The 21824-nt window shown below is 38.9% G+C and overlaps 2 long non-coding RNA genes across 2 annotated transcripts in view; both read right to left on the reverse strand.

The window, feature by feature from the left end:
* The window catches only part of LOC116546478, a 176454-nt gene that overhangs the window by 4570 nt on the left and 150060 nt on the right, over positions 1–21824 (reverse strand). The window lies entirely within an intron of this gene.
* LOC116546489 lies at positions 737–21321 on the reverse strand. The gene is made up of 3 exons (XR_004266733.1): positions 20896–21321; positions 1096–1102; positions 737–748 (listed from the first exon to the last, which is right to left on the reverse strand). It is a non-coding gene; the product is annotated as an uncharacterized LOC116546489 (long non-coding RNA).

The raw sequence follows: 21824 nt of genomic DNA on the forward strand, positions 1-21824 counted from the left end.
TATCCTGGTATGAATAAGAAATGATGTGATCACCCTAGAAAGGGCAGAGCTCTGACACGCCCATTGTCTCCTTTCTTCCCCTTTGAAATAGTCCAGATAGAAATGTAACACAAGCCACAAATTCAAGCTACATATGTGTTTTAATATTTTCTAGTAGAAATATTAAAAATAGTAAAAATGAATAGCCAAAATGAATTCAAATATGTTTCATTTAACCAAATATATCTAAAATATTATCATTTCAAAATATAATCAACATAAAACATTAACGAGATATTTTACATTACTCTATTTATATTAAGTCTTTGAAACTTCTGATGCATCTCAAATTGGATTTACTACATCCCTTAACTACATACCACAATTGTCTACTGTACTGGACTGTGAAGTTCTGCTATGAATGTCTTCCATGTCATGCTTTTTTATACAATCTATGGTTAGTAAATTCACTTACACTGAGTTCTTGTACTTGTAACTTAGTATGTAAAGTGAAGAGTTTCAAAGACTGGCTTTAAAACCCATTATCTTTCCATGGACTCAGTAATAGCAATAAATCTAGTTTCTCACTCAAATCCCAGTAATAACTTTGTATTCAAGGTGGTATCTTGTCTCCCCTTGAAATATTTAAATTCATTATTTCCTTGGGGTAGCCAGACACATAGCCATGGAATGTTTAAGGTAGGAATAATATATTGGCTATTTCAATGTTTCATATTATCCTCAGTATATAATCAACAAAGGTTGGTTGCTGCTATTTTTATGTTCCTCTTGTCTGCCACCCTTTTTTTTAGTGTCCCTTTAGCTCAGTAAGATTCTTGTTTTTCTTTGAAGCTCTGTCCCAGGGCCTCTGCCATGCCTGCAAACACTAGACTCTCAGTCATTGTTCCAGGAAGGTGTTTGGGTTCTGGTTTCAACTCTCACTTATTTAGGAACTCTGTGGCAGGAACTTCCTCCCCTATCATTGGGCATGAAACGTCAAAGGCTGTTCATGTACATCTGCTACTGGAAATGATAGACTTTCTCCAAAAGTGCCATATTTGCTTAGTGACACATTCAATTGTCATTTAAATTGAAGTTGTCACTTCCTTGTCACACTGGGCACCTAAAAGGCTGTGTTTACATATGCTCATGTGCATGAACACACACATACACACACACACACACACACACACACACACACACATTCGATTGCTAATTAATGAATTTGTATATCTTTTTCTTCTTTCTCCCTGCTTCTATTTCTTCCTTTCTTCCTTTTTAGCATTTACCACTGAGGCTAACACATAATAAGTACCTAATATGGTTTGGCTGTGTACCCACCCAAATCTCATCTTGAATTGTAGTCCCCATAATCCGCATGTGTCAAGGGAGGGACCCAGTGGGAAGTGATTGGATCATGAGAGCAATTTCCCCCATGCTGTTATCATGATAGTGAGTGAGTTCTCATGAGATCTGATGGTTTTATGAGTGTGTGACAGTTCCTCCTTCACATGCTCACTCTCTCACTTGCCACCTTGTGAAGAAGTTGCCTGCTTCCCCTTCTGCCATGATTGTAAGTTTCCTGAGGCCTACCCAGACATCCAGAACTGTAAGTCAATTAAATCACCTTTGTTTATAATTACCCAGTCTCAGATAGTATCTTTATAGCAGTGTCAGAATAGACTAATGCAGTATCCAACAAATACTTCTTAGCTAACTGATATACCTGACAAATTTTAACAAAAAGCAAGAGGTTTTAAAATTAAAAAAAAAAAAAGCCTCATAACTAAACCTTTAAACACCCAAAGGCAGCTTTATAATTCCAGTTTACTACAAACCAACTCAACAGACTCAAGTCACTTCTAATCTGGGAAAGTCTAAAATAAAGCTAATGCTGTTAGCTTTTTAATGGGACAAAAATTACAGTTACTATGAAAACTTTAGCTTAGAATTCTCAGACTTGAGGATAATTAAAGTCACAGCTTGAATGTTACAGAAATAACTATTTCAATTTAATTTACTATTGCATACAATATAAGGGCTGATTACTTTCCCCTCAGCATTTTGGACTTTGATATAACTTCCTTTTTGTGAGTTAAATTTACTTAAGTGTCAATATTTTGCAATTCAAAGTACCAATTAACTTTATGTGTGTTTTCCCCTTTAAAAAAAAGCTGCATTCAACAAAATTGTAAATATTCTCTTGTTTTTGCTTCGCTTCTATCACACACTTTGGGCTTGAGTTGTCTTTTAGAAATGTGTATTTCAGGATCAGGTAAGCTCAGGGTGTTCCTAGGTCAAAAACTCTAATCAAATAAATTGATCACCACATTGGTTTTATTCTTGGACCTTCATCCCTTTTACCTAAGAATGTAGTGTAGCATATTCAAAAGAACATGTGATCCAGAGAATACTGGGATTTGAAATCTAGATTTCTATGAGATGTTGGGCAAAGTGTTTAATCTCTCTTAGTTTCTCCAAATTATAATAATTCCTATTGAATGCTTGTATGCTAGGTACTGTTCCTGGTAATTTTCAAAGGTTATCTAATATAATTATTAAAAATCCCATCTCTCCATTTTGAAGATAAGAAAAATGAAGTTTAAAAAAGTTAAATAACATGCTCAGAGTCACAGAGCTAGTGCAGAATAAAATCTTGATTCCCAACTCATTTAATACTTTCAGTTCCACTGCTTTTAATCTCTATTCCTTGGATTCTGTAAACTGAAGGTGGCACTATTGTTAAGACACGGACTGGGAGACTTGATGCAGGGCACACATCTGGCTCAAGCTTAATGTTGCCAGTGGACCATGGGTACCCTAGATCGCTAACTCATGCTCTTACCTGTCAGCCTAAAATAAGTGACATAGAGATCAAGTCTCCAAAACAAAGAGTTTATTCAGGAAGAACAAGGGATTGCATTCCTGGATATGTGTGCCAGGGCAGACCATAGGTACATCTGAGGAGGCAGAAGCAAGGGAACGCTTTTTTATATTTTTTACTTTTTTTTTTTTTAGAGATGGGTCTTGTTCTATCATCCAGGCTGGAGTGCAGCAGAACAATCATAGATCATTACAGATTCAAACTCCTAGGCTCAAGTGATCCTCTCACCTCAGCCTCCCAAATTTTTGAAATTATAGTGTGAGCCACTGTGCCCAAGGAGAAGCTTTTAAAGGCAAGACCATTGATTGCAGGAGATTATCAAAGGCAGTGGTGTTGGTTCATTGGTGGTGCTAGCTGTTGATAGGTGAAGGTCTTTATAAAACAGGCTTAACTGGAAAGTTCTGGTTGGGAAAGTCCTTTGTGGCGGTTCCTGTTACTGTCATACCTGTGTGAGGACCCTTCCTTCATGACCTCCCAGCTCCATTTTCTTAGGGTTTGACATGAGTAACTCCATTTTTGTACTGACAATTTTCACAGACCTGAGAGAGAATTACCCCAAACTGTGATGTTTACACCTTACTATGTGGCCCAAATTTACACAATCCTTCAAAATAAATACTGAAGCAACCAGTAAGAGCAATCTACTAACCAGGCTACCCTTCTGGAAACCTTGCAGGCTACAAGTCCCAAGACGGCTCTGGAGGCAGAAGCCCTAGAGCAACTCACAGCATCTGGTCGAGTCCACATAAGGTTCAGAGCTCCCCAAGCAGCAACCCAACCAATTAGCATAGCCAGACCTAGAGACAGGGGCTCTAAAAACTCAGCCATCCCTGATGCTGGGCAACCCAGGACCCTCTGTTTCCCAGATTGAAAGACAGTCTTGTTGACAGTCATATCTTCTAACCAGGTGGACGAAACTGATTCAAGAGAAGTAGGGAAGAACAATGAAAAGACTATCTTACCAGCTTTCACATTCTGAGACCAGACTAGACCCCTGTTCTTCTACATTAGATGAGCTATTTTAGTGTCCTTCCACACAAAACTTGCCTATTTTGATTAAGCAAATTCAAGACAGATACCTGTCTCTGAAATCAAAAGAATTTTTAAGAATGTGCCAACAAACAATTTCATTCTTGTTATGTATTCTGGGACTGGCTTCCATAAAAAATTCATAGAGCAGAAACCAATCAACTTGAAAGTCAGAATACTGGGAGCAGGTTCCCATCTGCCCCTTATGAATTTCATGACTGTCAGGAAGTTATTTCATCTTTCTTGCTCAGTTTATTCATCCCATTTAAAATTGCAAACACACACACTCCAGAACTCCCTATCTTCCTTCCCTATTTTATTTTCCCCATAATAATTTTTATTTCTAATATACTAAATAATTTATTTATTGATTTTGTTAATTGTTCTCTCCAGTAAGATGCAAGTTTCATACAGATGCTAGTGGATTTCCCTGGTCCAGAACAGAATATAATGCGTAAGAACTCAATATATATTTCTGGCAGTTGTTGTTGAATATATTATGTGATTTGATTATACCATATCAATGGCTATCCTCTTGAGATGCTATGAACCCTGTGAGTTCATAAAGATAGTATTAAACAAGCCTTAGGCTAATTTGAATATGACTGAAAGCATAATGGAGATAACACATTTTAACCATCACCAGTTCCTGAGGCTAACATATCCACCATCTTATTAAACAAGAGAATTTAACACTTAAAATTACTGTTTATTATTTCTTTTTACGATTTTCATGAATTATCTATGTCTTTTGTTAATAAAAGTGATAATGCTATTAGTTTGACCAAAAGTGTAGTTTGTCAAACAAGCAAAACAACAGACAATGGGAGAAAAAGCTATAAAAGAAATTTTTGGCCTGTAACATTTCTCAAGTCAGTTAATCTTCTCAAGCCATATTTTGTTACCTTAAAAATAAGCGTGGTATAAGATAGCACACATAAATAGCCTAACACGTACTTAACAAATATTAGCTCCTTTTTGTTCACATGGTGGAAAAGAAATTCTTTCCAGCCCTAGAATCCAGGATTCTACGTTGCACAAGCATGAGATGTGTAAGTGAAGCTTAAGGCTAGACTTTCAAAATATCATATTGTCAGCTTAAGAGCTCTTTTAAAAAGTTCAGCAAATAAGTAAAACTTAACAAATAACTATTAAACTATCATGAGTTCAATTCTTACCACAACACTACAATATTGGCTCAGAAAAGTCAGCAACATAGGTGAGGACAGCACTTATATCTCTCATTCTCAGGAAAAGTAACCAGTGCTGGACGATTCATTGAAGGGTTTATTTCTAGTTGCAAAAGGAAAGAATAGGCAAAAGTGAGATACTGAGATAAAGTTTGAGAAGAAACAGAAAGAAGACACTGGAAGACAGAGTGACAGGGCAAGTAGATGACAAAAGCTAATTCCTTCCTATGCTGAAACACCTTCTATCTGCATTAGCATCTGAGCAACAGAGGATATGAACAAGCATATCCCCTCTTTCTCCCATTGGTTGCTAAGTGACACCAGAAAAGAGGTCAGAAGAACACAGCTTAAAATGGGAATCTTTTCAATTTCTCAATATTTCTCATGCTTCTTGAGAGTAGGAACCTTTCATGGTTATTGTTGTCTAGACTCCCTGATGCTATGCATGGAGCATTAAATACAATAATAATAACTAGGAGCAATTACTCTATGCCCAAATGTTACCTTAGATACTCTGAACATATTACCTTGTTTAGTTTTAGGCTTCAAAACTTCCACAATTTTCTAAGTATTATTAGTCCCACTTTTAGAATTAGGAAACTGAGGTTCAGAAAGGTTAAGAGATTTTATTAACCAAAGATAGGACAGGTTAAATTAAATTAACAAACAGCCTCCAAATCTAAAGGGTTATTTTTTACTCAAAGTCCTTTCTGATTTGAATCCAGGGCACTCTCCAGAATAACCTTCCTCCAAGTGGTGAGTTGAGACTCCAAGCTGATCACTCACACTTTGAATCTGTGATCTTAATGTGAGACCTCTTCAATAACCATTTTGGCAGGAGAAGAAGAAACGTGGAAGATCTCACACTGACAAATGCTTCATCGAAGAAGTGGATGTGTCACTTGTGCTCACAGCCATTGGGCAACACAAAGCCCCCATGCAACTGTGATTACCCACAACAAGAGATGAATTAGATATCAGTAAGTCCTAACAGAGACTTGCCCAAGGCTACATAGGATGAAGACACAGTAGCAAAGACTCCATTCCAAATGTTTTGATTCTAAATTCCTAGTTTATTGCTTTGTTAGCCAACCAAATAGGAAATTCTAAATATATAAAAGAAAAATTATCAAATATTAACAATGTTTTAGGAAATGTAAATGCCTACAAAAGATTTAGGGCTAGTAAGAAGCTTCTTCTCACCTTAAATTATAATCTACTGTCCAACAAAAATGTGAGAAATTACAGATGCTTCTGAAAGAGCCAAAAGGGAGACGTCTATCACTCCTCAGTAATGCTATCATGGTCAGCTCAATGCCACCCCAAATAAACAATCTAAACGGTAAACATTACTAGTGTTAGTATTAGTATAGCCTGTATCTATTGAGCAGTTGTTCCATAGCAAATGGTTTTGAAAATTCTTTTCACATACTGATTCAATTCATCCCTACAAGAGCCCAGTGAATTAAGTATCACTATCAGCCTCAATCTCATGTGGCAATGAAGGATGCAAAGATCAAGGGGTCACATAATATAAGTTCTACCTGTAAGACGGCTATGTAAATACAGTTGAAGAAGCAGTCCTTGTCTGCCTTTTTACCAGATTGCTCTTTTTAGGCTCCTTGTACTCCAATTCTAGAGCTACATCCGTACATAGTCATCTCTGGGTAGGACAAGTCAAAACACCAAGTCTCAGTAAGTCAGAAAAAGCAACTGGAGGGCCAGGTCCAGAGAGGTAGACACTAAAGTGTAAAGCTTCAGCTAAATACCAGACACTCGGGTTACACAAACCAGCTCTCAAGACAACCCAGTGGAAAAAAGAACAGGAAGAAAAGAGCAAACATTGGTGGAAACTTGTTAAACTAGCGAAGTGTGAGGAGCTCAGCACCCTGTAGAGGATTCAGAACTCCAACGATATAATCCCAGCAGCTTCTTCCTTCTTTTCATAAGCAGCACTGGTTAAGGCTTACTGTCAGCTGCAATAGGACTTGTCTTTTCAGGGCATTCTCCTACTCTGAACAGATTTTTAATGGAAAAAAAGGAAAAAGATTTAAAAATTACTTGAAGAATTTACAAGTAAATTCTCCAAATATGAGAGCTTTTGAGTGATGAATAAGCACCAGTTATGTATCTTCTGTAACACTGAATTAGGGGCTTTAAGAATGTACCAGAAGAGGGATCCCAAGATGGCTGAATAAGAGCCAGCTCCAGAAAGTAGCTCCCAGTGAGAGAGACACAGAAGCCTCCACAATTCCAAATGAGGTACCAGGTTCATTTTGTGGGTCTGGTTGGACAATGGGTATAAACCAAGTAGGGCAACTTGTGGCAAGGTGGGGCACTGCCCCACCCAGGAGAAGCACACAATCGACTGGAGGACTGGGGGATCTCCCCCTCTAGGACTTCAGTTCGGATACAGTGCTCTGCCCAAGCCCTCTACAACCCACAGAGCTGGAGATCTTCGCCAGGCTGAAAAGCCTTAGCGAGCTGCCTGACAGGGCAAAACAGAAACTTCAGCTGCCTGAACAGGGCAAAACAGAAACTTCACCTGGGGCTGTCAGCAAAGATCTAGGCGGAAGCACTGGCTGACCTCAAGAAAGCCAAAAAGCTTGTGGGATGGAGCTACCCGACCCCCAGTAAGAAGAGGAATGGAAGGCAAGGAAATAACCCAAACAGCAGGATGGGTGCCCCCCGCCACCACACAAAGCCCAGCAGGCCAAAAAACTCTCACTCCAGAGTTAGGCACCCAGAACGTCAGAGAGTGACCAGGTACGCTCCAGCTCAGCGGGCAAAAGGGAAACCACCATTACAGAAACCGGCCTAATTTTCCTGAGTAAATAAAAGACACAGCAACTCCACTGTATCTGTGGCAGCCCAGCAGTGCCCCCGCAGTCAGACAATGGAAAGGCTGCCTCCCCAAGCAGCTACCTGAGATGGGGAGAACCAGCAAAAAAAGAATGAAACCATCAAAAACCAGAACGTCTCTCCCCCACCACGAGTTCACGACCCCTCACCAGCAAGGGAACAAAGCAGGACAAATTGACAGAAGCAGGTTTCAGAAGGTGGGTAATAACAAACTTCTCTGAATTAAAGGAACATGTTCTATCCCAATGCAAAGAAACTAAAAACCTTGAAAAAGGTTAGCTGAAATGCTAACTAGAATAACCAGCTCAGAGAAGAACATAAACGACTTGATGGAGCTGAAAAACACAGCACAAGAACTTCATGAAGCACACACAAGTTTCAATAGCCAAATAGATCATGCAGAAGAAAGGATATCAGAGATTGAAGATCAAATCAATGAAATAAAATGAGAAGGCAAGAAAAGAGAACAAAGAAAAGAAATGAACAAAGCCTTCAAGAAATATGGGATTACATGAAAAGACCTAATCTACACCTGATCGGTGTACCAGAAGATGACAGGGAGAATGAATCCAAGCTGGAAAACATTCTTCAGGATACTATCCAGGAGAACTTCCCAAACCTAGCAAGGCAGGCCAACATTCAAAAACAGGGAATACAGAGAACACCACAATGATACTCCTCTAAAGCAACCCCAAGGCACATAATCATCAGGTTCACCAGGGTTGAAATGAAGGACAAAATACTAAGGGCAGCCAGAGAGAAAGGATGGGTCACCCACAAAGGGAAGCACATCAGACTCACAGCAGACCTCTCGGCAGAAACCCTCCAAGCCAGAAGAGAGTGAGGGCCAATATTCAACATCATCCTTGAAGAAAAGACCTTTCAACCTAGAATTGTATATCCAGCCAAACTAAGCTTCATAAGTGAATGAAAAATGAAATCCTTTATGGACAAGCAATTACTGAGGGATGTTGTTACTACCAGACCTGTCCTGCAAGAGCTCCTGAAGGAAGCACTAAACACAGAAAGAAAAAGCAGTACCAGCCACTGCAAAAAAGAACCAAATGGTAAAGACCAAAGATGCATTGAAAAAATTACAACAACTAAAGGGCAAAACAACCAACCAGTGATAAAATGGTGGGATCAAATTCACACATAACAATATTAACATTAAATGTAAATGGACTAAATGCCCCAATCAAAAGACACAGAGTGGCAAATTGGATAAAAAGCCAAGAACCATCAGTGTGCTGTATTCAGGAAACCCATCTCATGTGCAAAGATACACATAGAATCAAAATAAAGGGATGGAAGAAGATTTACCAAGAAAATGGAGAGAAAAAAAAAAAAAAAACATTTGGCAATCTTAGTCTCTGATAAAACAGACTTTAAACAAATAAAAATCAAAAGAGACAAAGAAGGGCATTACCTAATGGTAAAAGGATCAATACAACAAGAAGTGCTAAAGATCCTAAATATACACACACCAATACAAGAGCACCTAGATACATAAGGCAAATCCTTAATGATCTACAAAGAGACTTAGACTCCCACACAATAATAGTGGGAGACTTTAACACTCCACTGTCAATATTAGACAGATCAATGAGACAGAAAATCAACAAGGAAATCAGGACTTGAATGCAGATGGGAACCAAGCAAACTTAATAGATATTTACAGAACTCTTAACCCCAAATCCAGAGAATATACATTCTTCTCAGCACCACATCACACTTACTCTAAAATCACCCACATAATTGGAAGCAAATCACTCCTCAGCAAATGCAAAAGAATGGAAATCATAACAAACAGTCTCTCAGACCACAATGCAATCAAATTAGAACTCGGGATTAAGAAACTAACTCAAAACCACACAACTTTATGGAAAATGAACAACTGGCTCCTGAATGTAGACTAGATAAATAATGAAATGAAGGCAGAAATAAAGATGTTCTTTGAAACCAATAAGAATGAGCACAAAACATACCAGAATATCTGGGAGACATTCAAAGCAGTGTATAGAGGAAAATTTATAGCAATAAATGCCCATATGAAGAACAAGAAAAGGTCTAAAATGGACACCCTATCCTCAAAATTGAAACAGTTAGAGGAGCAAGATAAAAAAAAAAAAACTCAAAGGCTAGCAGAAGAGTAGAAATAACTAAGATCAGAGCAAAACTGAAGGAAATAGAGACCAAAAAAAAAAAAAAAAACCCTTCAAAAAATCAACAAATCCAGGAGCTGGTTTTTTGAAAAGATCAACAAAATAAATAGACCAGTAGCCAGACTAATAAAAAAGAAAAGAGAGAAGAATCAAATAGATGCAATAAAAAACGATAAAGGGGACATCACCACTGATTCCACAGAAATACAAACTACCATCAGAGATTACTACAAACAACTCCATGCACACAAACGAGTAAATCTGGAAGAAACGGATAAATTCCTGGATACTTGCACTCTCCCAAGACTAAACCAGGAAGAAGTTGAAACCCTGAATAGACAAATAACAAGGGCTGAAGTTGAGGCAGCAATTAATAGCCTACCAACTAAAAAAAGCCCAGGTCCAGATGGGTTTATAGCCAAATTCTACCAGTCTTACAAAGAGGAGTTGGTCCCATTCTTTCTGAAACTATTCCAAACAATCCAAAAAGAGGGAATCCTCCCCAACTCATTTTACGAGACCAACATCATCCTAATACCAAAACCGGGCAGAGATGCAACTAAAAAGGAAACTTCAGGCCAATATCCATGATGAACATGGATACAAAAATCTTCAATGAAATACGGGCAAACAGAATGCAACAGCAAATCAAAAAGCTTATTCATCATGATCAAGTAGGCTTCATCCTCGGGATGTAAGGCTGGTTCAACATATGCAAGTCTATAAATGTAATCCATCAAATAAACAGAACCAAAGACAAAAACCACATGATTTTCTAAACAGATGCAGAAAAGGCCTTGGACAAAATTAAACAGTGCTTTATGCTAAAAACTCTCAATAAACTAGGCATTGATTGTACGTATCACAAAATAATAACAGCTATTTATGACAAACCCAGAGTCAGTATCATACTAATTTGGCAAAAACTGGAAGCATTCCTTTTGAATTCTGGCACAAGACAAGGATGCCCTCTCTTACCACTCCTATTCAATACAGAATTGGAAGTTATAGCCACAGCAATCAGGAAAGAGAAAGAAATAAAGGGTACTCAAATAGGAAAAGAGGAAGTCAAACTGTCTCTATTTGCAGATGACATGATTGTATATTTAGAAGACCCCATCATCTCAGCCCAAAATCTCCTGAAACTGATAAGCAACTTCAGCAAAGTCTCAGGATACAAAATCAATGTGCAGAAATCACAAGTATTTCTATACACCAATAACAGAGAGCCAAATCAAAAGTGAACTGCCATTCATAATTGCTACAAAGAGTACCTAGGAATACAACTAACAAAGGATGTAAAGGATCTCTTCAAGGAGAACTACAAACCACTGCTCAATGAAATAAGAGAGGACACAAACAGATTGAAAAACATCCCATGCTCATGGTTGGGAAGAATCAACATTGTGAAAATGGCCATACTGCCCAAAGTAATTTATAGATTCAATGCTATCCCTATCGAGCTAAAAAGACCTTCACAGAACTGGAAAAAAACCACTTCAACCTTCATATGGAACCAAAAGAGAGCCCACATAGCCAAAACAATCCTAAGCAAAAAGAACAAAGCCAGAGGCATCACACTGCCTGACTTCAAACTATACTACAAGACCACAGTAATCAAAACACCATGGTACTGGTACCAAAACAGAAATATAGACTAATGGAACAGAATGGAGGCCTCAGAAACAACACCACGCATTTACAATCATCTGATATTTGACAAACCTGAGAAAAACAAGCAATGGGGAAAGGATTCCCTGTTTAATAAATGGTGTTGGGAAAAGTGGCTAGCCATGTGCAGAAAGCAGAAACTAGACCCCCTTCCTGGCCCCTTATATTAAAATTAACTTTAGATGGATTAAAGATCTCAACATAAGACCTAACACCATAAAAAACCCTAGAAGAAAACCTAGGCAAAATCATTCAGGACATAGGCATAGGCAAGGATCATGGCTAAAACACCGAAAGCAATGGCAACAAAAGCCAAAATAGACAAATGGAATCTAATTAAACTCCAGAGCTTCTGTACAGCAAAGGAAACAATCATTAGTGTGAACCAGTAACCAACAGAATGGGAAAAAATTTTTGTAATTGACCCATTTGATAAAGGGCTAATATCCAGAATCTACAAAGAGCTAAAACAGATTTACAAGAAATAAAACAAACAAACCCATTCAAAAGTGGACAAAGGATATGAAGAGACACTTTACAAAAGAAGACATCTTTGAGGCCAACAAACATATGACAAAATGCTCATCATCACTGGTCATTAGAGAAATGCAAATCAAAACCACATTGAGATACCATCCCACACCAGTTAGAATGCGATCATTTAAAAATCTGGAGACAACAGATGCTGGAGAGGATGTGGAAAATAGGAACACTTTTACACTGTTGGTGGAAGTGTAAATTAGTTCAACCATTGTGGAAGACAGTGTGACGATTCCTTAAGGAGCTAGAAATAGAGATACCATTTGACCCAGCAATTCCATTACTGGGTATATACCCAAAGAATTATAAATTGTTCTATTATAAAGTCACATGCACACATATGTTCATTGCAGTACTGTGTACAATAGCAAAGACCTGGAACCAACCCAAATGTCCATCATCGATAGACTGGATAAAGAAAATATGGCACATATACACCATGGAATACTATGCTCCATAAAAAACGATGAGTTCACATCCTTCATAGGGACATGGATGAATCTGGAAACCATCAATCTCAGCAAACTGACACAAGAACAGAAAACCAAACACGGTATGTTATCACTCATACGCCGATTTGAACAATTAGAACTAGTGGACACAGCGAGAGGAGCATCACATGCTGCAGTCAGTAAGGGGGGGTCTAGGGATGTGACAGCTGGGTGGGGAGTGTGGAGAGAGATAATGAGGGGAGAAATACCAGATATAGGTGATGGGGGGATGAAGGCAGCAAACCTCCTTGCTATGTATGTACCTATACAACAATCCTGCAGGATCTGCACATGTACCCCAGAACCTAAATTACAATTAAAAAAACAAAAACAAAAACAAAAACTTAGTTCCAAGGAAAAGTTAAAAAAAAAAAAAAAGGCATGTATCAGAAGTCCTCAGTATCTCAGTTTTCAAGGTCCAGCAGTGTTAGGGTTGAAAACAGCACTAGACGTAGATTTTAAAGATCAGGTTTTTGGTTTGCTACCCATGGCACTATGAACAAATCCATTAATCTCTGTGACACTCATTCCATTTTCTATTAACAGTGAAATATGCTTCTCTTACCTCCTAGAATACATGGTATAAGTAAGAAACGCAAAGATTTCCTAATACCCCAGACTCCTTCTCTTGCTTCACAGCCTCTGAAAGTGTGTCTCCTTCTCTCTTGAATGTCCTACCCCATCCAGTCACCCTTCATGTGGCTAACTGTATGAAAACACATATGATTCTGTATTGCAACACCATTTTACATGCCTCTTTCCCAACTCTGCTATGGACTCCTTTACAACAAAGGATGGTATCTTGCCAACAAACATAGGGGTTGTACTGAAAATGCACATTGGGGATTTGTTTTATTTTTTATTTTTATTTTTATTTTATTTTATTTTAGGAGATGGAGTCTCACTCTGCCGCCCAGGCTGGAGTGCAGTGGAGCAATCTTGGCTACTGCAACCTTCACCTTCTGGATTTAAGTGATTCTCCCACCTCATCCTCCTGAGTAGCTGGTACTACAGGTGTGCACCACCATGCCTGGCTAATTTTTGTATTTTTAGTAGAGACGGGGTTTCACCATGTTGGTCAGGCTGTTCTCGAACTCCTGACTTCGTGATCTACCTACCTAGGCCTCCCCAAGTGCTGGGATTATAGGCGTGAGCCACCACGCCCAGCCGGGGACTTGTAATTCCACAAATGCTATGAACAAAACACCCTAACACTGAAAATGCGGAATACAATATACACAGACTTCTCATTAAATGCATCAGTGGACTGACAAAGGAAAAACAGGTAAAGGTCAAAATCTAAGTGCACAAGGGTAACCCAGAAAGTTGGGCATAACACTGAAGGCAGCTCGCATTCAGGGTTTCTTTACTGAGCTCCAGTGGTCTTAAGCCTAGTTAACAGGGAGACAATCCCCAGGCTTACCCAAAGTAAGGAGTCTGATGGGAGATTTCCCAAAGAGCTATGACCTTAATTTAAGACTGAACATAAAATGACTCCACTACCAAAGTGATTACAAAAAGATCACCCTGACACAAACTTTTACACTGTGTAGAAGAGAAAAAGCTCTCTGAACAATCTTAATCATAAGTTGACCTCCAATGAGGCTTATTGTTCCAAATCTCCATAACTGGCTGAAAATTCCTGGCTGAAAATTTGGTTTACAGTATTCCCAAATTAGTAGAACAAATCTCCCCTAAAGAAATCAAGTCCAAATCAGGCCTCAAGTAATTTTTCAGATGAGGAATAAGCGGAGAGAGCTCACTATCACCTCTTCATTCAATATTTTGTTGGGGGTCCTAATGGAATAAAATGGAATAAAAGTCATGAATAAAAATAGAAGTTACATGTTTCTTTAAAAAATAAAAATATTATTACTCATAGATAATATGACTATCCACACAAAAAACAAAATCAACAGATTAACCATTAGACTTAATAGATATTTTATCTGAAGTTCTGAGTAAAATTCACATGAAATATGAACAAACAGAAAATAGGCTTTAAAAGAGAAACCATTTGTAATGTCATAAAATTAAGTATTTATGTCTGTTAGACATAAATCTAACATCAATGGGAAGGAGCTTTATGGAAAATATAAAACTTTATTGAAAAACATTAAAAAAGAACAAAATTTTAAAGAAGAGATATGTATATGGATAGGAAGATTCAATATTTATGTCACTTCCTTCCAAATTTATTTATAAACCTATAAAGTCAATGTAATTCTAAGAAAGTTTTAACAGGTAATTTTTAAGAAACTTGGCAGAATGGCTTGAACATTTTATATGAAATAGCAACATTCCATGGACAGCCAAAACACTCCTGAGGAAGAACAATGTGGGATTTTGCCTTTCACAATACTAGGCATTATTAGGTGAGGGTAATTAAAGCAGGCTGGTGTTGGTGTACAGAGACAAGTAAGTACAAAAGAAGAAAAAGGAGGCCAAAAACAGGCCTACATATATATGGAAAGCTGATTTATGACAGCCAGCATTGCAGATCAGTGGCAAAAGATGGACTCTTCAGTAAATAATCTTAGAGCAATTGGTTACTTACACTGACAAAAATGAAAATTGACACCATCACTCAACCATACATAAAATTTCAGCAGGTTTGAATATTTAAATACAAAATTTTAAAAATGCAAAGCTTCTAAAACATAATACAGAAGAATACCAGAATACCTTGATGACATCTGGAGAAGAAAGCGTTTATAAAGAAGAAATAGAAAGTACAAATCTTGAGGAAATGAATGCTGTACTTTGTTGAGGTTAAGAACATCTGTGTATCCAAAGGGATAGTACAGAAACTGAAGTGACAAGTCATCAAGCAAGAGAAGATGTCTGGGAAAACATCATGATGAAATTAGTATCCAGACTGTATATACGTGTATATACAATTTATATTAATTGATCAAGACAATTTAGTAAAATGGGAAAAGTCCTGAATAAGCATCTCACAAAATTAGAAAACGTAATGACCAGTTTTAAAATATTCTTCATCTCACTAGTAATCAAACTAATATAAACTAAAACCACAAGAAGGGACCATTTTTTATCCAATAGATTCGCAATTATTAAAGACTAAAAATAACAAGTGTTGACATGGATGTGAAGTGGACATTACCATGATAGACAGCAAGTGGGATTGTAAATGGGCATAGATACTTTGTATAACAAGACAATGGCATTATCTGGTAAGGTTGGAAATATTCAAATCCTGCAACCAATCAGTTTCATTCCCTGATACCTATGCTGCAGAAAATTTTGCCCATTTATACCATGAATTTATTTAACGTTGCTAAAAGCGCTTGTATTAACAGGAAAATAAATTTAAAGGAAACAACTAAAATGCCTATTAAGAGTGAAATGGATAAATGAATTCCTCCATATCCATTTTCTAGTATAGTACTGGAAGAATTTGTTACAGCTATGTGAACGGCATCGATACATTTCAGAATACAACATTGAGGAAACAAAGCAAATAGCAAAACACCGATAGCAATGTGATTACATGAATATAAATGTCATAAGCATGAGAAACCCCCCAAAATTTATTGTTAATAAATGCAAACATAAATGGTGTAGCTATAAAGAAAGGCAAGGAAAGGCTCAACACAAAATTCAGTGTTGTGGTTGCCTCTGAAAGGAGAAGTAAGGGTATGGGATGAATGCTTTCATATGGTGGTTTTCACAGGATGGTGAGTTGATGGTTTACTTTGCTGTTATGTTATATAATGTATGCATTTTTATAACTAATATTAGGTAATATATATTTACTACATAATTGTAATTAACATGATTTTTACTGTTTAATATAAAAATTTTTAAGACATACTGGAGAGTGAATAAATTAATTTCAATACTGCCTTACATTAGAAAACATTAACTTATGAATTTCCCTTTACTAAGTATTTTGCTAATGCTATTAATAACTAATAATTACCAAACCATCGTTATGTAGATGAAACTGAGTAATCACTTTTTACAAATAATTTCTTTTAGTCTTCTCAAACCTGTTTACCTTTATATCCATCATATAGATGAGAAGACTATATGAGAGATTAAGTAAATTATGAAGGTTTCATAGGTATTGAAGAGGCCCCTATTGGCGCCCTTGAGCTCACCAAACTTCAGCTTTCAGTGTTTCATGCAACATTTAAATGCTTAGTACATGGTCAGTGGTCAATGGATTGGGAGCATAGTTTCTATTGCCAGGAAGCTTAAATAATCTCACTCAATGACCTCCAGAGATGAGGCCTGAGAAGATCACCTCTGCAAGTTGTTGATAATTAGTGAAAATCAATAGGAAGGATGCTAACCATCTTGGCCACTGTAAATAAGTCAACTCCAGGTGGAGAAGCCAAAAAAGAAAAAGAAAAAAACAAAAGCAAAAACAAAAAAACAGAAATAGGTGGGGTTGTTTTCTAAGAAGATTATTTAAAAACATACAAGACTGCCATTGTGGGGAGGAACAGAGGGAACCAGCAGGCATGGAGCAGTGCTTATGCATGATAGTCACTTCCTCTAGACTCTCTCATTTCATTTTCACATCCATCCTGCCATGGCATATTTTATTTCTTTTATAGATGAGAGAAATGGAGCTCAGGCATCATTCCTGACTTACCCAACAATGCCCATCTGGTAAGGAAGAGATCTGCACTTGAATCTAGGTATGTCTGTCTCCAAAATGGTCTTTCCTCAGCAAGACCAAATCAAGAAACATCTTTGAGCTTCTGCTATGTGTCGGTCTTTCCAGTGTGTACGGCATAAAGCGTGTGTGACCCTTTCCCATGTATATCAGCTTTGATGTCAAATAAACTTCAGTTTGAATCCTGAAAAGCTGATGCTTGATCTTTATAATTTTTATTTGGAAGCTTATAATAATTAATAATAAGAAAATCAATCTTACAAGACTGTTACGGTGAATCCATGAAGGTATTAATTACAAAATTCTTGACATCCAATAGGTGTTTGCACAGGTTTGTGCTCTTACTCTTCCTACCTTTCTCTAGGTAGAAAATTAGTGAGTTGAACTTGGATTTTCCAGAGTAGCTGAGAGGCCTTTATGAATGACTCCCTCCTCTGGAGCTTGGTGTTCTCATCAGCACAAGGGCAGTACACTAGATGTCATTTTGAAGGACCAATCCCCAAGGGCCACAGTGAATCAGGCTTCAGAAATGAGTTGGCAAATATCCTCCATCATTCTATGAAGCAGTGTGAGCAGAGAGCAGGGAAATAAATCTCATTCTATTCTTTTCTGAAACAACGGGAATAGGAACCCTCACCACCCACCTCACTGGGATCTGGGAAGAATTAATGAGACATAATGCGCCGTGCTCCGCTGAGAGCTATTACTGTCTTACAGTGGGAAAATTCCCATTGTTGCCAGCAAACAAGACTGACAATTTGATGAGGTGTGAATATTTTAGTGTAACAGTATGTAAACACTGCTTTTTTCATCCCAGTCATCACTGTGCACACACCCTTATGCATTTTTATGAGGCCATTTCTCTGTGGTTGTAAATAGTCTGTGCTTGCCCTTTTCCACGAGCTCGTAGAATGTGCTGACCAGGGGCCAGGCTGAGCATCTAAGCTGATTCCTAGGGCTGTCCAGATTATTTGGGAGACTGTTAATGGGCATATTCACATTTTGTACCAATGTATATGCCTTCCCACTGGCTGATGCAAATTGTGTCATGCAAGGCCACAGGCAAAAAAAAAGGCCTCTGTTGGAGAAGGTTCAGCCATTTCATAGTGATAGACATGGAGTGGCAAAACATGATTACCAAAACATAAAAGTAGAAAAAAAAAAGGCAGGATTCTTGATGCTAATTTGTGTCCCTGCCACACTTGCTTAAAAAGTCAGAAAAAGCCTAAGTCTTCAAACCAATACCTTCTCAATAAAGATTTTCACCATTCATTCAATAAGCATTTACTGGACACTAGGTGCCCGAAGCTGAACCATGCACTAGGATATAAAAGTGAATATGACTTAGCTCCACCCTTCTCTGTGATTATATTTTAGTGAAGGACTTGACAAATAAACAATGACAATTCAGTGGAAAGTGCAATGCACAGGTTTTTTCCATCTCATCCTACTGTCCATCTAACCCTGAAAGCGTGACCTTCCTCATAATACCCGATAAAGAGACAGTTTGTCATGTCTTTCCTCAAGGGATGTCCTTGGCAATTGCTTCTGCACTTTATTTTTTGTTGTTGTTGTTTGGTTTTGGGATTTTTGTTTGTTTGTTTGTTTGTTTTTTGAGGTAGAGTCTTGCTCTGTTGCCCAGGTTGGAGTGCAGTGGCGCAATCTCGGCTCACTGTAACTTCCTCTACCCAGGTTGAAAGGATTATCCTGTCTCAGCCTCCCAAGTAGCTAAGATTACAGGCAGGCACCATCACACCCAGCTAATTTTTGTATTTTTAGTAGAGACGAAGTTTCACCATGTTGTCCAGGCTGGTCTCAAACTCCAGACCTCAAGTGATCTGCCCACCTCAGCCTCCCAAAGTGCTGGAATTACAGGTGTGAGTCACCGTGCCTCACCTGTTTCTGCACTTTGATATCTCTTTCCCAACCCTCTCTCTGCTGCTGGTTACATCTTAAATTCTAGGGCCTTTACTGTTTTGGATCCTATTACTACACTGCTGGATGGGCCTGGGCAGTGGGGTGAATAAGGGACAGGGTAGACTTTCCTCTTTTGCCTCACTACTGCATTCTTTATGACACCACCTCGCAAGGTGGCAACACGTATCTCATGCCACTGAGGGTGGCAAGCATTGTGAGGTCAGAGTGCAAATCCATGCACTAAAAATAACAAATCCTGCCATGTCCACCTCCAAAACATCTCTGATCCAATCATTTCTTCCCCTTTCCAGTGAAATCCCCCTAATCCCAACAACTCATGATTATTTATAATTTGACTAAGCCAATAGTTTCCTGATTTCTCAAACTCTACTTTTCCCCCACCCCAAAGTTAATTTCCCCTCAATAACCAGAACAAATTTTAAACTTATAAATTAGATCACATTCTGTATTACACGAGGCCTCCAATATTTCTGTAACACTTAAAATCCAGAATCTTCACAATAGTCTTTAAGGCCTGGCTCCTGCTGGTCTTTTCCCATGTCTCTCTCACTTCTCTTCCCTTTACTCTCTGGATCCAAACAACATGACCCTCTTTCTGTGCCCTAAAATGGTTCAGCTTGGAGGAACAGCTCCAGTCTGCAGTTCCCAACAAGACCAATGCAGAAGGAGGGGAATTTTTGCATTTCAAACTGAGGTACATGGTTCATCTCATTGGGAGTGGTTAGACATTGGATGCAGCCCATGGAAGGTATGCAGAAGCAGGGTGGGCCGTCGCCCCACCTGGAAAGTGCAAGGGGTCAAGGAAATCCCTCTCCTAGCCAAGGGAAGCTGTGAGGGACTGTGCTGTGAAGGACAGTGCTATCCAACCCAAATACTATGCTTTTCCCATGGTCTTTACAACCCACAGACAAGGAGATTGCCTCGGGTGCCTATACCGCAAGGGCCCTGGGTTTCAAGTACAAATCTAGGTGGCCATTTGGGCAGACATCAAACTAGCTGCAGGAGTTTTTCTGTTTGTTGTTGTTGTTGTTTTTCTCATGCCTCAGTGCCACCTGGAACACCAGCAAGAGAGAACCATTCACTCCCCTGAAAGGGGGGCTGAAGCCAGGGAGCCAACTGGTCTTGCTCAGTAGATCCCACCCCCATGGAGCCTGGCAAGCTAAGATCCACTGGCTTGAAATTCCTGCTGCCAGCACAGCAGTCAGAAGTAGACCTGGGATGCTTGAACTTGGTAGGGGTGAAGGGTGTCTGCCATAACAGAGGCTTGAGTAGGCAGTTTTCCCCTCACAGTGTAAATAAAGCCACCTGGAAGTTCGGACTGGATGAAGCCCACCACAGCACTGCAAAACAGCTATAGCCAGACTCTCTCTCTAGAGTCCTCCTTTCTGGGCAGGGCATCTCTGAAAGAAAGGCAGCAGCCCGAGTCAGGGGCTTATAGATAAAACTCTCATCTGCCTGGGACAGAGCACCTGGGGGAACGGACAGCGGAGCAGACAGCTTCAGCAGACTTACATGTTCCTGCCTGCCGGCTCTGCAAAGAGCAGCAGATCTCCCTACACAGCACTCAAGCTCTGCTAAGGGACAGACTGCCTGCTCAAGTGGGTCCCTGACCCCCATGCCTTCTGACTGGGAGACACCCCCCAGCAGGTGTTGACACACCTCATACAGGAGAGCTCCAGCTGGCATTTGGTGGGTGCCCTTCTGGAGCACAACTTCCAGACGAAGAAACAGGCAGCAATATTTGCAGTACTTCAGCCTCTACTGGTGAAACCCAGGCAAACAGGTTCTGGAGTGGATGCCCAGCAAACTCCAGCATACCTGCAGAAGAGGGGCCTGACTGTAAGAAGGAAAACTAAGAAACAGAAAGCAATAGCATTAAAATGAATGAAAAGGATGACCACACAAAAACTCTAACAAAGGTCACCAATAACAAAGACCAAAGGTAGATAAATCCATAAAGATGAGGAAAAAACAAAGTAAAAAGGCTGAAAATTGTCAAAACCAGAATGTCTCTTCTCCTCCAAAGGATGGTAACTCCTCACCAGCCAGGAAACAAAACTGGACAGAGAATGAGTTGAGGAAATGACAGAAGTGGGTTTCAGGAAGTGGGTAATAACAAACTCCTCCAAGGTAAAGGAGCATGTTTTAAACCAAAGCAAGGAAGCTAAGAACCTTGATAAAAGGTTAGAGGGATTGCTAACTAGAATAGCCAGTTAAGAGAAGAACATAACTGACTTGATGGAGCTGAAAAACACAGCACGAGAACGTTGTGAAGCATAAACAAGTGTCAATAGCCAAATTGATCAAGTGGAAGAAAGGATATCAGAGATTGAAGGTCAACTTAATGAAATAAAGCATGCAGACAAGATTAGAGAACAAAGAATAAAAAGGAACAAACAAAGCCTCCAAGAAATATGGTACTAT

Source organism: Sapajus apella, unplaced genomic scaffold (genome assembly GCF_009761245.1).
Source record: "Sapajus apella isolate SASKATOON/1434 unplaced genomic scaffold, GSC_monkey_1.0 scaffold5, whole genome shotgun sequence".
NCBI lineage: Eukaryota > Metazoa > Chordata > Mammalia > Primates > Cebidae > Sapajus > Sapajus apella.